Consider the following 13,672-nt stretch of genomic DNA (forward strand, 5'->3'; position numbering starts at 1 on the left):
TAGAGTTGCGATTATGCCATTTTAACAGCTGAGGGATTATTTGCCCTGTAGATGGAGCTGTCCACTTGTGTTACAACAGAGTTTACTACAAGCATTAAAGACTAAAGATGAAATCTTTCTCCTGGAAGACTGGTCAGCAGAGCACTGCAGCCAGCAGACGCCTGGCTCAAGCATGGCAGTGGATAACAATTACAAACTCTCCTCTGCCTCTGCTACAGATGTAGGTACGGTGGAATAGGCTGCAGGGCAGATTTCCATGTTTAGAGCAAAGACTTTTATCCCTGTTTCCATCCCTGGCTATTTTCTCGCAGGTTTTCTCTATTCCCTGTTCTTGTTCACCACTTGCAGCTCACTTTGTCTTTTGGCATCTTCCAGGCCCACAAAAGTTGCCATTTCCTCAGTATCTTCACTGTCTCCTTATATCTATCTGCTAGCTGTGTTCTATATGATAATGGCTTTTTTATAGCTATGTTTTCTTTATACTGTGTACTCAATTGCTGTGATTGTGAATCTGCACTGTATTTGTCTGTGCTTTAGGTAAAGTGGGGGCATGTCTTCTATGTGCTTGTAGCTTTACTTGGAATGATTTCTAAAGCATAATTCATAGCTTTACAGATCATTTGATCCCTAACTTGGATTAATTTAATCTGAACAAGGTCTGTATTTGTCTTAAATATTGTCCCATTATAAATTATCTTGTTTATGGATTCAGATACTCTGCCGTATCTTGTAATGCTGCTGTTGAACCCCTGTATGAAGCCATATTTAGGGCTGACTGCTCGGTTCCCAAGAAGCTGTGGCTGTGAATTTTCTTTGTACTGTATACGTGTTCCCAAACAGAAGGAAATGTGTTTCTGTGCCAACCAGCTTGTAACATATTTTACGTAGCATGATGTGACATACTTAATAGTTAGTATACAGAGGTCACTTTATTTTTTTGGCATTTCTCCCGGGAAAGAAGACAGGAGCACAAGTAAGTAGGCAAGAGTAACAGAAAACAGCTTAAAAGTCAGAGTAGCACTCTACCAATAAATACCAGCCTTTTGGTGTACTATCCTTCCACGGTTATCCAGCTTTTGTAAGCTCCCACTAAACTGCTGTTCTATTTCTGTCGAAACCTGGACACAAGTGCATTTAGTAAGACTTCATCAGAAGGAAAACCTTTTTCATATTCTCATTTATGTTGAAAAATTTTGAGCAGAGAATTGTTCAATACTATTCATACCACTTTCTATGACTTACATAGATATTGATGACTTCTGTTGAAGGCATAAAGTAGTTGCCTTGTGACATGTTTGTCCTTGAAGACTGGAGATTTCAGGCAGTGGATTAAACTATTTTAAATCAACAGCTGAGTCCTTTGAACTCCTAGGAAATACTTTCCTCCCTCTTTAATGTACCTAGCTGTTGTAAATGGAAATTATGCGTGAAAAAGTGACCACTGCTGATTTGTTGTTTCATGGGACATTTAATGCATTGGCCAAAGTCTGTTATTCTGAAAATGAGGGATTGCAGGAAAAGCTTTGTTTTTCAATTGGGTTAAGAAAGTAATGGTATGACAGACAGTATTCTGAGTTCTTCCAGGTTGGAAATCTGATCTGAATATACCCTACCAACTAAAAAGTCAACATCAAGTGAAATTTGCATATCTATCTTTTAAGAAAGCGTTTATGATTTTTGGGAAAGCTCCATCTGTGACTTTTGGGGTTGTTGTTTGAGTACTTGGGGCTGGCAATGCTAGAAGAGGTTACGTGCAATTGGGTGTGGAGGGGACTATATATCCTGCCTCAGCGGCAGGAATAAGCCTCTGACGGCATTGCTTCTTTACAAACTATAGCTATAGTTCAGTGTAATTCCTGCTGAGGGTTTCAAGTATTCTACCTGGATGTCTTGTTCCCAGTGAGCACTCTGCCCTTCCTGAAAAAGGGGAAAAAGGTTCTCAGTGAAACCTTCTCAAAGGACCTCATTGAGGGTATGAAGAGTAATATTAAGAACTTTCACTTAAAGGGATCATCAGCAAAATCAGGTACAGGGAAAATGAAGGCAAATAGCTGAACTGTTAAAGAGTGCGTTGATCTACCTCTGTTAGCTATGTCACCTGGTGACTAAAGGCAATTAGCTGTAAGGAGGTATTGAGGTGAGAAGAGGAAGAATAGGTTACTTAGATGTAGGAGGAGTGCTGACGGTGGTTCAGGCAGGTTTTCAAAACAACAGGCAATAGCAGGGAGCAAAATCACCTGGCATGCTGGGAGGAACTTAAGTAGAAAGCTACCTGCGGTAAGAGAATGAAAGTGAGAAATGTTTTTTAGCGACTGTAGAGGACACAGCCACTGGATACAATTGTAAAGAACAGTTTTATGGTATACCAAATGACAGTGAATTCAGGAAATATCATAAGCTCTAGCCAGTTTGACATTTATGAAAGAATAGTGAAAGGAAGAATCATGCTGATTACTATAAGATAAAGCAAAACAAAAAAAAATATTTTTACGTATAGCTGTTTCTTATTACAACAGACAGGGAAGCTAATCAGGGAAGACGAACTTTTAATTTTCTTAGAAATGGGAAGATTTACAATAATACTAAGTGCACTCATCTGAATTTGGCTTGTTAATCCCCAGCTAGTGCTTCTCGTCTGGCATCCTGTACAGCATTTTCTGGGTTTTGGTTTTGCACTGGCCAAGAGCAGAGAGCTGTTCCGCACACGCTGCTGAAGCTGGGGTCTAACGAAGCATTTCCACCACAAGGTTTCTACTGCAATAATTGTCCTTATACACGGATGTGTAATAATATGCCTCAGCTAAGAGTCTAAACTTTAAAAGATAAAAGCAACACAGCTAAAAGTCTTGTAAACCAAAGGGATTTTTTTTTTCTGTCTGAATAATTTTGGTGCATTTGGTGAATTTTAATGCTTATGGAAATGAAACATTTTATTGGAGGCAAAGCAAGTGCAGGCAGTAACCATAGTGACTTCTACACATACCAGCTTTGCCAGCATGCTTCAGTTCTAGTCCGCAAAATCCTAGTTATCAAACATTTGTAGGTTCTTATTGGGCAATCACGATGAAGGGTCGATGCAGGGGGGTTATTGTCCTTTCATAAAAGACTAGAATCACAGGAACACAACAATCTTTTGCCAAGGTTCTCACTGAGGTCAAATCTAAATTATGAAAGCATCAAAGGTTGCCACTGTGAATATTAATGTTACTACTGATGCTTTTCCTTTGCGCGCTGGCAGGGTTAAATAATCTATCAGTGATACCCGCATTTTTGTCATATCATTCTCTGGCCCTCAGCCACACTTAAAGAAGAGCCAGTTGACAGATGTACTGTAATATGCTTTGCTGAGCTATTGCTAGAGGATTTTACTTCTTCTTCCTTGCCACTGTTAATGAGTAGTCTTGCATACATTGTCTTTCTGCAAGAAACACGAAACTTAATAGAAATAATCTACCGAAAGAATATTTCTACTATTTTGTTCGCTATGTCAGAAATAACTTCGCTATTTTTAGTAGCCAAGCTAAACAGTGCTTTCATTGCACATTTTAACTGCCACAGCTTATGCTAGAAGCCTCTGGACTTATTCAAGCTAAAAAAAAAAAGAATTAAAAGTTGTAGTATGTGTCAGCTTGGGAACTTTCTTTTGGGATGGGAGCAAGGTTCTCTGAAATGAAAATATAGGCTGACAGAGGAGGAAGAAGATCTAACTGCTATTATATGAAATTATTGTATATTTGAGTATTGAATATTGTCAATATTGAGTATTGTATATAATTTCATTAAAGTATTCCAGGGTTTCGTTCATTACAAAAATGCAGTTTCCCTATCCCATGTTGTGAATATTTTTTTCCTCCAAAAAAGGAAACATTAAATATAATTCAATTAGTTTCTAAAATAAAAGGCAGTCACTAATAAAATCTCGTAAAGATTGTGATAAGTCAACATACATTATTGATTATTTTGATGTGTGTAAATACATGCAGCTGTTTACCTTTATCACTTTAAGTTAACATGTAAGATTGAAGAGAATTTGCATCAAAATATTTTTAATGCATATTGTGGGATCCAGTGTACCACATTTCCTCCCATTACTACTGTACCATGTTTTTATATCTAGCTCAGATTGGGCACTGGGGAAAAGCCTTTTAAGTACTATAGGTTTTCCCACCTTTGAAAAACTCGCCAGTGATATGCTGATACTTTAGAGTTTGACTTTTCAAATTTATATGGGACAAAGCTGTTGTCCCATATATTGTCAAGCTGTTGCACATATTCAATATGAAGTAGGGTCTCAGAAGAAAAGCCCTTCAAGAGGGCTTTGTAAAACAGATAGTAAGAAGCAGTCCTTGCTTTGAAGACCTCTCAATTTATTTAAACAAAACAAAAAGTCTTTGTTTTCCTGATTCTGTTTCAAGTGAATGTGCCAAGGCATGGGTGTCTGTCTGAACTCAGTTTTCTTAAGATTTGTTATTCCGAGATGCTCAAAAACAGCAACGGAAAATACTGAGCCCCATATTTTTTTCCCTACGAGCTAAATCATTCCATCTCACTTAACTAATGTATTGATTGACTTTATTGAGTCCATAATAGTTCTGAGTTTATGAGCTGTGATGCCTGGAAATGGATTACTGCCAGCGCCTATGATGAGATATGGCCAGAAGACGACTGTTTTGTCTCATGGCAATGTTTGAGGTTACAGAACTTGACTTTGTTTCACCTTCAGAACAAAGTTTGTCATCTCGGATCACTGTATCAGCCAGAACAAGGACCTGAACACGATGTCAAACCCCACAACATGTTTTGACTTGAAAAGGTCCAAACTCCGGTACTCCAGCTGTTGCAGCGCAGCACACATTTAATATTGGGCTTACATAGTAGTCATATTTGCATACTGGAGGTACAAAGCATACATTATGTGAAGCAGAATTTTGTTTACACACCGGACAATCGAAATTACTTGTTATTATTAGCAAATAGCCAAGAAATGTTAATGAGAACTTGTAGACTGTCTGCTTCTCCTGGCTGTGACTTGGAGACAGTGCTTCCACTTGGAGCCTTACGCGTGTGAGGTGACTCCTTTGGGCTCGCCAGCTCTGAGAAAGCCTTCGAGCTGTCTGCAGCTGCTGACACGTGTCTCTCCCCTTTTTTATCTTGTTTATCTGCTTCTGCTTTTCCCCGAAGCTTTCGCCTTAGTTTCTTACGCAAAGCCAAATCTCAAAGTCATAGTCTTCATATTCCCTGGGCTAAAACCTCACATCCTCTTTTCCTCTTCAAGCAGTTCAGCTTGTATTATAAGTGAAGAATTCCTTTTTCCAATTCTTTTGCTTTCTTTTTTTAAGACATAAAAATAATTAAATTCAATACAGAGGTAAGTAGAGCAAATCTTATTGACCATTATTTCCAGGAATTCAGGCTTAACAATTTAGTTGGGGTATTTTTGACTTCAAACTGTATGACTGGGTAAGGCTCAACCAGAAGCTTGATCCTGGTAGTTTCAGTACTTACCAATATCTTATTAATCTTAGTACCTGTGGCTGAGCATAAATGGTAGCAAGCTTCTTGCAGTACAGATCTCACATATGCATAAAAGATGTTTTGCTTGTGTTTGAATTCCCTAACACATAAGAGCAAACTATTCTTGGTTATTTACAGTGCTCTGTGCAAACATGCAAGCATTTACGCCATGCATTTAAGACCTAAAACCTCAAACCAAGGCATTCCAGTCTTTGCCATTGCTATCTTCACATTTCGTTATGGTCATTCATGGTCACTGAAGTCAAATGTGAAGATGGAGGTTCTAGCTTCAGAGAAAATGAATGTTTTCCCCCCTTACACACAGCTGACATGAGCATGTCATAAGCCTGTAGTCCTGTCCCAGTGTTTTTCTCTGAAATGCTGCTACTGATCACATCTACAAACTGCCAATACAATTGTACTACTTGAAGATGTGCTAGGTTCTTCAGCTTCTCAAGGGAGAACAGATTTCTTGATGTGAGATTTAGCCAGAACCTGATCATCCTTTGGTCATCTTCAAGACCTTCCTCTTCGTTATATTTTTTCCATAGTTTCTAGAATGATTTCTTAGAGCAGCATCTTCAGTTTTGTCATAAAGTCTACTGGTCATCTTTCAAAATGTGTAAAATCCAAAACCAGATAGGAAAAGATTGTCTCACATCACTTTTTCATCTATTTGAACTTAGAAAATTGGGAAGGAGAACAGAAAGGGGAAGTCAAGGCAAGGAACACAGGACTGCAAGTGAAAGAACCGTGTTTATCATGGGACATAGATCAGAAAACAAAAAGATAAAAAGATAAAAGCCTGTCATTTATCAGAAGTCATTGGTAACTATTTTTACTCAAAACAAGAAAGGCTCAGAAAGTCTACTTTGACATTCTCAGACGAGTGGTTTCTGAGGCAGTGTTACCTGAGAAAAATATTTGTCGGTTTGGTAAAAATAATGCTCCTGTTATAAAGTTCATTAAAATTTAACAGTGCAAAGTTGAGACACTTCTTAACTGCTGTAAGCTTACACACCTCCACAGGGAGACCAGGTGTTTACTGTTTATTTTTCTTTTCCAATAACCATTTTGAGATACCAAGTTCTTGGGTACGTTCTGAAAATGCTACTGCAAAGAAAAGACTGGAAGCTCTGAAAAGGAAGAAAGAAAGGCTAGGCTATTAAAAGCCTCTAAATTAAGCCCTCTGGAGATGCTGGTAGGAAGAAAAAAGTGAACTTTTTGAAGCAATCTCATTGACTTTAATAGAAGGCATTAATGGTACAGTTTTTGTGTTACTATTGGTATATGGTCTTTCAGGATTGTCTTTCTCTGTTGTTTTTACTGCCATTTGTTCAACACTTGCATTGAAGGGTAGCCAGAAGTTTTTGCAGTCTTGCCTCCAAATGAGCGAGGGATTATTGTTCACAGAGCTGTCCTGCTCACAGATGCATCTTCCACCTTGGTAACATCAGAATTTAAAGAATTTCTGACATCCTAACCTGCAAGAACCCTCTTTTTTCATGTCACAGGTTTATGACCATACCATAGCTTTGCTGGTCAATGTTAGGATCATTTTATAGCTTTGATCTTCAGTGAAGAAAACTCTCTCTATGAATCACCTGTCTGCCAATGGGAATGTTTTGTCACAATAGCTATAATTTATAGAAAATCCTGATCTGAAATGCTCTAAGAATTAGATTTATAGGCTACGAGGATGAAGCCTGCCAACCATCTGACCTTTGGCTCTTTCTACCAGGCATCCTACTGTATCGAGGTCTATGGTAGAAGAGAGTATTTAGTTGCTGCTTATATTAAACAGTGTTTTGCACAAACTTTTGGGCCATAAATGTGGAACACAGCTCCCTTTCAAAGCAGTGGGGAGTTCCACTGAAAAGAGAATAACTTAGTAAAATGCACAGTTTCAAAGGCAGAATAACATCAGACAGAACTTTTTATCCATTTCTTCCAATCTCCCAAACAATGGTGATTTATTTAGGAGGGTCTAAATGAGGAGGGTCTTTAGATGCAAACCATGGTCATCCCTTATCAACCAACAATTGGGCTAACGAGGCTTTGGAAAACAAAGCAAAGCCCCCCTTAAAAATTTTAAACGTTTCTGCTCTCAGTTATTTTAATATTGATATGTAAATGAAAATTATGTGTTTTCCCATTGGAACATGTCACTTTTTATTTGGTAGGTTTTTTTTACACCTGCATTCCTGATGGAGTGTGAAACTAAAATGAACATTCATGTTTTCTTTGGGATACCAGCATTGCAGCTGGTGGTATAGAAATGAGCTTATGAACAGGGCTTTTTCCTGACTGTTTTAGCCATTAAGTAATAATTTATTGTGATTATTACTCTTAAGAATTTATTTAGGTATGATATTGGCAGTAGGTATTTCTAGCTTTTTGTTGGGTAATAGGATTTTGACAAGTAATTAAAAACTGCAGATTATTCTTCATCATCATTATTATATTATGACAAATTACATTTGGCCTTATGAGGCTGAAATCCCCCTTTGGAGTTTTCTGTGGTCTTGTTGAAAAGCAATAGTGACGAATCTCAGAGGGATTTCAGGAAGAATCTTTGCTTTAGTCCAGCAGTGTGATGCATCTTGTACTAATATCTGTCCAATGTGTCCTATCAGTTAGGTTCAGCTCCTCAAGAGATTTTAGACACAGGTAGACCTGTCTAAAGGAAGGAAGATGCATTTTTTAGCCCTTAGCATTTCTGCTTCTGGCTGCAAACATTAGAAAGGATAGCAGACTAAAATTTCTTTGTCCAAGACCCTTGCTTAATTTTCCTGTTTGTTTGCTGTAGAAATGAGTGGAAGTACAAGTTCTTATAGGGCTTTTCATTGTCTTGGTGTGCGTGGTCCTTGTTAATCGACAGACACAAGGGGTGACCTGAGTAACACGATTAAAGGAAGCATCACACAATGCGCAGTAACTGTTTTCCTACTCTCTTTCTGGAAAACGATGACATGTAAAAATTCACTTGTTATTTGTACTGATTGTTGGTTGTTTGCAGTTTAAAAGGAAAGCATTGCAATTTTTTTCAGTATACTTTTTGTTGGTTTTGTGTTTCCCCACTAATTAATATAAGTTACAGTGACACTTATTGGAGTTGGCAGGGTTTCTTGCTACTCGAATCAGCAGACAAGCTCATTTAACTGAAGCAGTTCCTTCCGTCTCTACTTTAAAGAGACTATCTACTAAAATATCAGTAGGTGTTTTAGAAGGTAGCATCTTTCTGTCTCCTACCTTTCAGAATTGAGTTTCAATAATCCAATGGTGTTTTATGACTTAGGTTTCAATTCTAATTAGTGGAAAGTCTAGACATTTTAAGGAAGATCCAGTCTGCTTATTCTGTGCCCAGGAATGTGCAGATTTACAGACTGGCCCTAATGCCTGGAGAGATTTAGTTTCCAAGTATGCTAGAAAGAATAAGCCCAATAAAAGGAAGACCAGTAGGAATTTCAAAGGTGGTCTAAGGACATTTAGACTTATTTGTTAGGATATCAGGGTGGTTTTTTACGATTCCAAATGTAAAGCAAAGACATTAAGAGGGGTAGAATATTCTGTTGTGTGGTCTGCAGTTTTGTCAGATGTCCACTGTTTGCTTGCTTAACATTAGATGTTTGTGGTCCTGTCTCCCCTGGACCAAATACAATAGAACAGCTTTCCTTTCACTGGAGTGACTCGTCCTTTCAGTATAATCCTTTGGGCCATTCCTGAGACAGTAACATGTTTGGGGTATTTTCTGACAGTATAGCCCTACACAAATGGGAACCGTTTGGGAATGATGGCCCATTCTCTTTAGCACTCTCTCTTACAAAGCCTAGAGGCCTTTAAGCAAAGATCAGAACCATCAGGGCATCTTCCACTGGACCATGTTTAACATCCTCCTCTGCATGGAAAAGCTGTGCTCTAAGCGCTTGGTAAGCTCAAAACTAGGTTAAGGAAGAGTGGTGACATCCTTTGGCTCAGATGCTGAAAAAGATATTGTTTTAAGAAAATGCACGCTTTCCTACGACGTCCTGGAACAGCCTTAAAAGTCTTTGTACATTACCAAGAAAATCTGACATTTGGCGTTTCCCAAGGCAGGACTGAATTTGATGGAGCAGTGATGAATATTCTTTTTAGCTATTTTCTGCATTTTGTTTTCCTCATTCTCATTTCATCATCCTTTATCTAGCCAAAAGAGAAACTTCTCGACCATCAATCTCAGTTACACTCACACACGTTTCCACTTTCTAACTGTTTCTTGTGTTATCTTTATCTTTTGTCATGGAAATACATGGAAAATATTTATGCCACCTGGACACACAGAGTGTATGCTTTTCTACTTCCACCCAGTACTGAAATGAAGGGGTTATGATCCCCAGAGTCAAAGCTGCGCTTATGTCTTTGCCCAGACAGCATATCTAGGGAGATCAGCTAGTGTTATCTTGAAGATGAGCACAGGAGGGAGGAAGGGAGAAGGAAAGCACCTGATCATGTCTAAATGGCTATTCAGTGCTCTGAAATAGTCTTCTCCATTGTTTTCAGTCTCTGAGGAAGGAGTTCTTCTCTTTAGGGTGCTTTTAGAAAACCCATTGACTTTTCTGCTTTGACAGCATAGCTGCATCTTGGAGCTATGGATGCTGTGCTCAAATTTTGCTTTCACCCCATCTAGACCTGATGTGAGTCACTGTAGTAGTAGTCAACTCTGAAAGAGTGCAAATTAACATTAGCACTGCTTGCCTTTGGGACCCACCCTATGTGTAATATAGAAATTTAGTAAAGGGTGGTCCCTGCCCCAAAGATGCTATGAAGTAAATGCAAGGTATAACAAGGGCCGTCTACAATGGAGGGGCTGGATTTTGAGAAGTGGACTCCGTTGCGATGGAACTACATCAGTGGAAATGTATAAAAAGTCCTCTCAGTGTTTGTGCTTTTAAGCTTTAAAGTTTTCTACCCCGAAACCCCAGCTTGACTGGCGTTCTGGTGAGCACTGTCCAAACGCTAATGTGGATAGATCCTAATGTTATGCCTTTCTGTCTGTGTATTAAGAAGTTGTTTAGATGCAGCTCAGTCTGTTCAAAGCAGGACTATGTAAACGAAGATGTGTGGAGATCCTGTTGAAAAATGCCCTCAGGTAATTTTTTGAAACTGGGGACCTTCTTTTGAAGTTCTTACCAACTTCTGCCAGGAAAAATATTAAATACAAAGTTCTTAAGCAATTTGCTTTAGCCACTAGGCACAATCGAGTCCCTTGGGGAAAGGGTGGGGAAGCAAGTGAACCCTGTATCATCTTTAACTCTCCTCAGATCTCTATGTGTTTAAAGCAGGCAGATGGAAACTAATTTCAGCTAACTGTGAGTATCATAACATTTCCCAAATATGTATATTTAATGGAATGAATTTTCTTAAGAAAACACTGATCTGAGAAATGAAATCCATGCAGCTAGAGCATAAAGCAAACCAGTCTAGCAGACTGGATTTCAAACAGTCTAAGGATATTTTGTTACAGAGTTCATATTCCAAGCTACTGTGACAAGCAGTTGCTAATTCTAAAAATATTCCGTAAGAGTGGGCTAATTTGTGCATCCTTGAAGCACTGGTCCTTTTTGCCGTCAATGTATATTTTGCATTTGCAAGGGAAGAGGATATACAGTCTTTCTTATTTGTTAAAAAGAAACTGACAGCTGCACTTCTTAACTGAGAGTGATTTTGTTCATATCTACCAGTATCCTTGTGAGTGCAGAAGGCATTTGAAAAGGTGCCACTGCTATGTGGTTATGTGTTATTTGCCTTTACTACCTCTCTAGGATTTTTTTTTTCTTTCCAGTTTTAGGTGGGTTTTTTTAATGAGCTCCACCAGACAGGTTTAATGCTTCTCTTCATTTTCAGCCTTTTAGATGATTATGCGGGATTCATGATATCACATCAGCAGAAGCTGCTGTAGATTGATGGGACCCCATCAGCCACCCTGCCCACTCAATATTATAAAGATTTGTGTCGTCAGTGGTCATGACGTTTGGTAGGAAGTTGCCCATTTATGGATACTAGAGCAAATGATATCATCACAATAGGTGGCTCCTGTCTAAATAGAATCATTTGTGAAATGAGATTACAGGCATTTATCTGGGAAACAGGAGACAGAGGCACCTGCTTTATGTAATTGATATCCTGGGGAATTATTGTGTACAATAATCAAGAAAAATCTTCATTTCTAATTCTATTATGTGGGGAAAAAAAACCCTCTTTTTTCTGCTTGCATAAAACAAACCCCACTTCCACATGGAATAAGCTCCAGACCATGTTTTCTATTAAGCTTGAATATATGGGACATGCATTGCAATCCTATGCTTGCCACACTGCTGCAGTATACTTGTTTTGCAGAGCTCTGTAGCAGGCTAGTCAAAGCTGTGACTAACCAGACCCTTGGATACATACTCTAATCTCTGGCCTTTATTTTTACAATGAATTTGATTTGTTCATTGATCATATATTTTTTCTGATTTGTGAGAAGCTTCATGCTCTGTGTTTGGATGCTGACTGCAATACAGCAATAGTCTTTGATACGGTAAGTCAAAGATGACTCATTTCTTACTCTTGTTCCTTCAATTTATACTTTCTACAACACCATCTCATCAGGTAGAAAATTATGTATTAATTAAGGTTGAAGTAGTTAATTTTCAACAGATGCTCTTCCCTACCCTCCCCCCAGTACTTTGCACCATGTTTTTTTTCCTTCTCATGAAAGCAATAGGTTTGAACTGTCTTTAAGTAAAATGCTTTTGCTCTGTTCTTTTTAATAATATTGCCAACATTTTGTCCCATTCTTTAATTACAACAATAAAAAAGAAAATAGATCACACACACAGATTTGGAACTTAACATGTGATGATAGAATACGATAAGTTCAGTTCAATATTAACCTTTATTACAACGAACACAATTGGAAAGGCAAGAATCTTTTCGGGGATTTATACTTAAGATAAAGTAGAAGGGTTTCAGTTTTCATTTGAGTATTAATACAGTCATCCAGTTACAAGAGCTTTTATTTTATGTGAAAGCAGTGGAGAGAAAATGCCTTACAAAAAGACAGTTTTCTTTGTAATGCAGCGTGCAGAAGATTAGTAGTACCCCTTATCAAGTGCACTACATGAGATAAGAGCAAAAAACCCCACATATTTGCTGCACAGTGATAGGAGCATTTACATTATAGAAATGTTGCTAACAAAAATGCTATCAAACAGAAATATTCTTTAAAGAGCTTTAAAAAAGTGCTGTGGTCACACACATAGCATGCACTCTTTCGGATAGCCAACGTTAATTGTACAGTAAGGGTTAAGATTTGATAGAAGAATTTTTTAGAGAAACCTAGCTTTAAGCAGAGGTCTGGAGGATCACTGGGTTACTGGGTCTTCTTTAGTAAGACTCATTCAATCCTGGTTTTAGAATTGGCAACTTTGCAGCAAGTGAACAGTGTTCAGATGGCTTGAAATGTTTGGATATGGGAAGTATTCTCTGTATGTATTTTTTTTCCCTCCCATGTCTTAAACTTTTCAACAGTAGAGGTTTTTTTTTCCTCCCTTGAGCATTAGTCCTTCTAGTTTTGGATATGCCTATCAAAAAAATCAATAAATTTATATTTGCCAGTATAGGTTTCTGATGTTCAAGTAAAATAGCTCGCTCTTTAAAAGTTTATGCAGGAACAAAGCCAAAAAGGAAAAAAAGTGAGATCTGTATGAAATAAGAACAAAGGTACAGGCTGGCTGTCATCAATTCACAAGTTGTAATTACTGTTGCTTTTTCACTTCTGTGGAGAAGTTTGAAGGTTTGATTTCTGTAGTACCAATGTAATTATTTTACAGGCATGCATTAATATCCGCTCTTGCATTTGCTCATAATTAGTTCATGGATCCATATCTATCATGTTTCCCTGTCATTTGAGACAGCCTACATCCTTTTTATTTAGCAACAAGTGATCAATGTAGTGCCCAGTGCGGTACATTTTAAAATGTATTTTCTGAAATGTGAAAACAGTTAGTTAAACAATATTTACTAGGTGTTTAAAATCCGTGCGTTTAGCAAAGTTGGTGACTACCGGCATCCTTTTTTGAACGAAACATGCTATTTTAAAATGCTAGAAAGCAGGTGAAGGTACTTCAGCACATGA

At 38.0% G+C, this 13,672-nt stretch overlaps 1 protein-coding gene across 12 annotated transcripts in view; it reads left to right on the forward strand.

The window, feature by feature from the left end:
- Positions 1-13,672, forward strand: part of DLGAP2 (DLG associated protein 2) — a 494,722-nt gene that overhangs the window by 134,739 nt on the left and 346,311 nt on the right. Inside the window, exon 1 of one of the 12 annotated variants that reach the window (XM_076332882.1) lies at positions 11,889-12,073. The exons of the other annotated variants lie outside the window; for them this stretch is intronic. The gene's annotated coding sequence lies outside the window, so the exon portion shown is untranslated. Of the gene's footprint in view, positions 1-11,888; positions 12,074-13,672 lie in introns of those variants that run through there. 12 annotated transcript variants of the gene reach the window in all.

The sequence above is a fragment of the Aptenodytes patagonicus genome, chromosome 3 (assembly GCF_965638725.1).
Source record: "Aptenodytes patagonicus chromosome 3, bAptPat1.pri.cur, whole genome shotgun sequence".
In the NCBI taxonomy this organism is placed as follows: domain Eukaryota; kingdom Metazoa; phylum Chordata; class Aves; order Sphenisciformes; family Spheniscidae; genus Aptenodytes; species Aptenodytes patagonicus.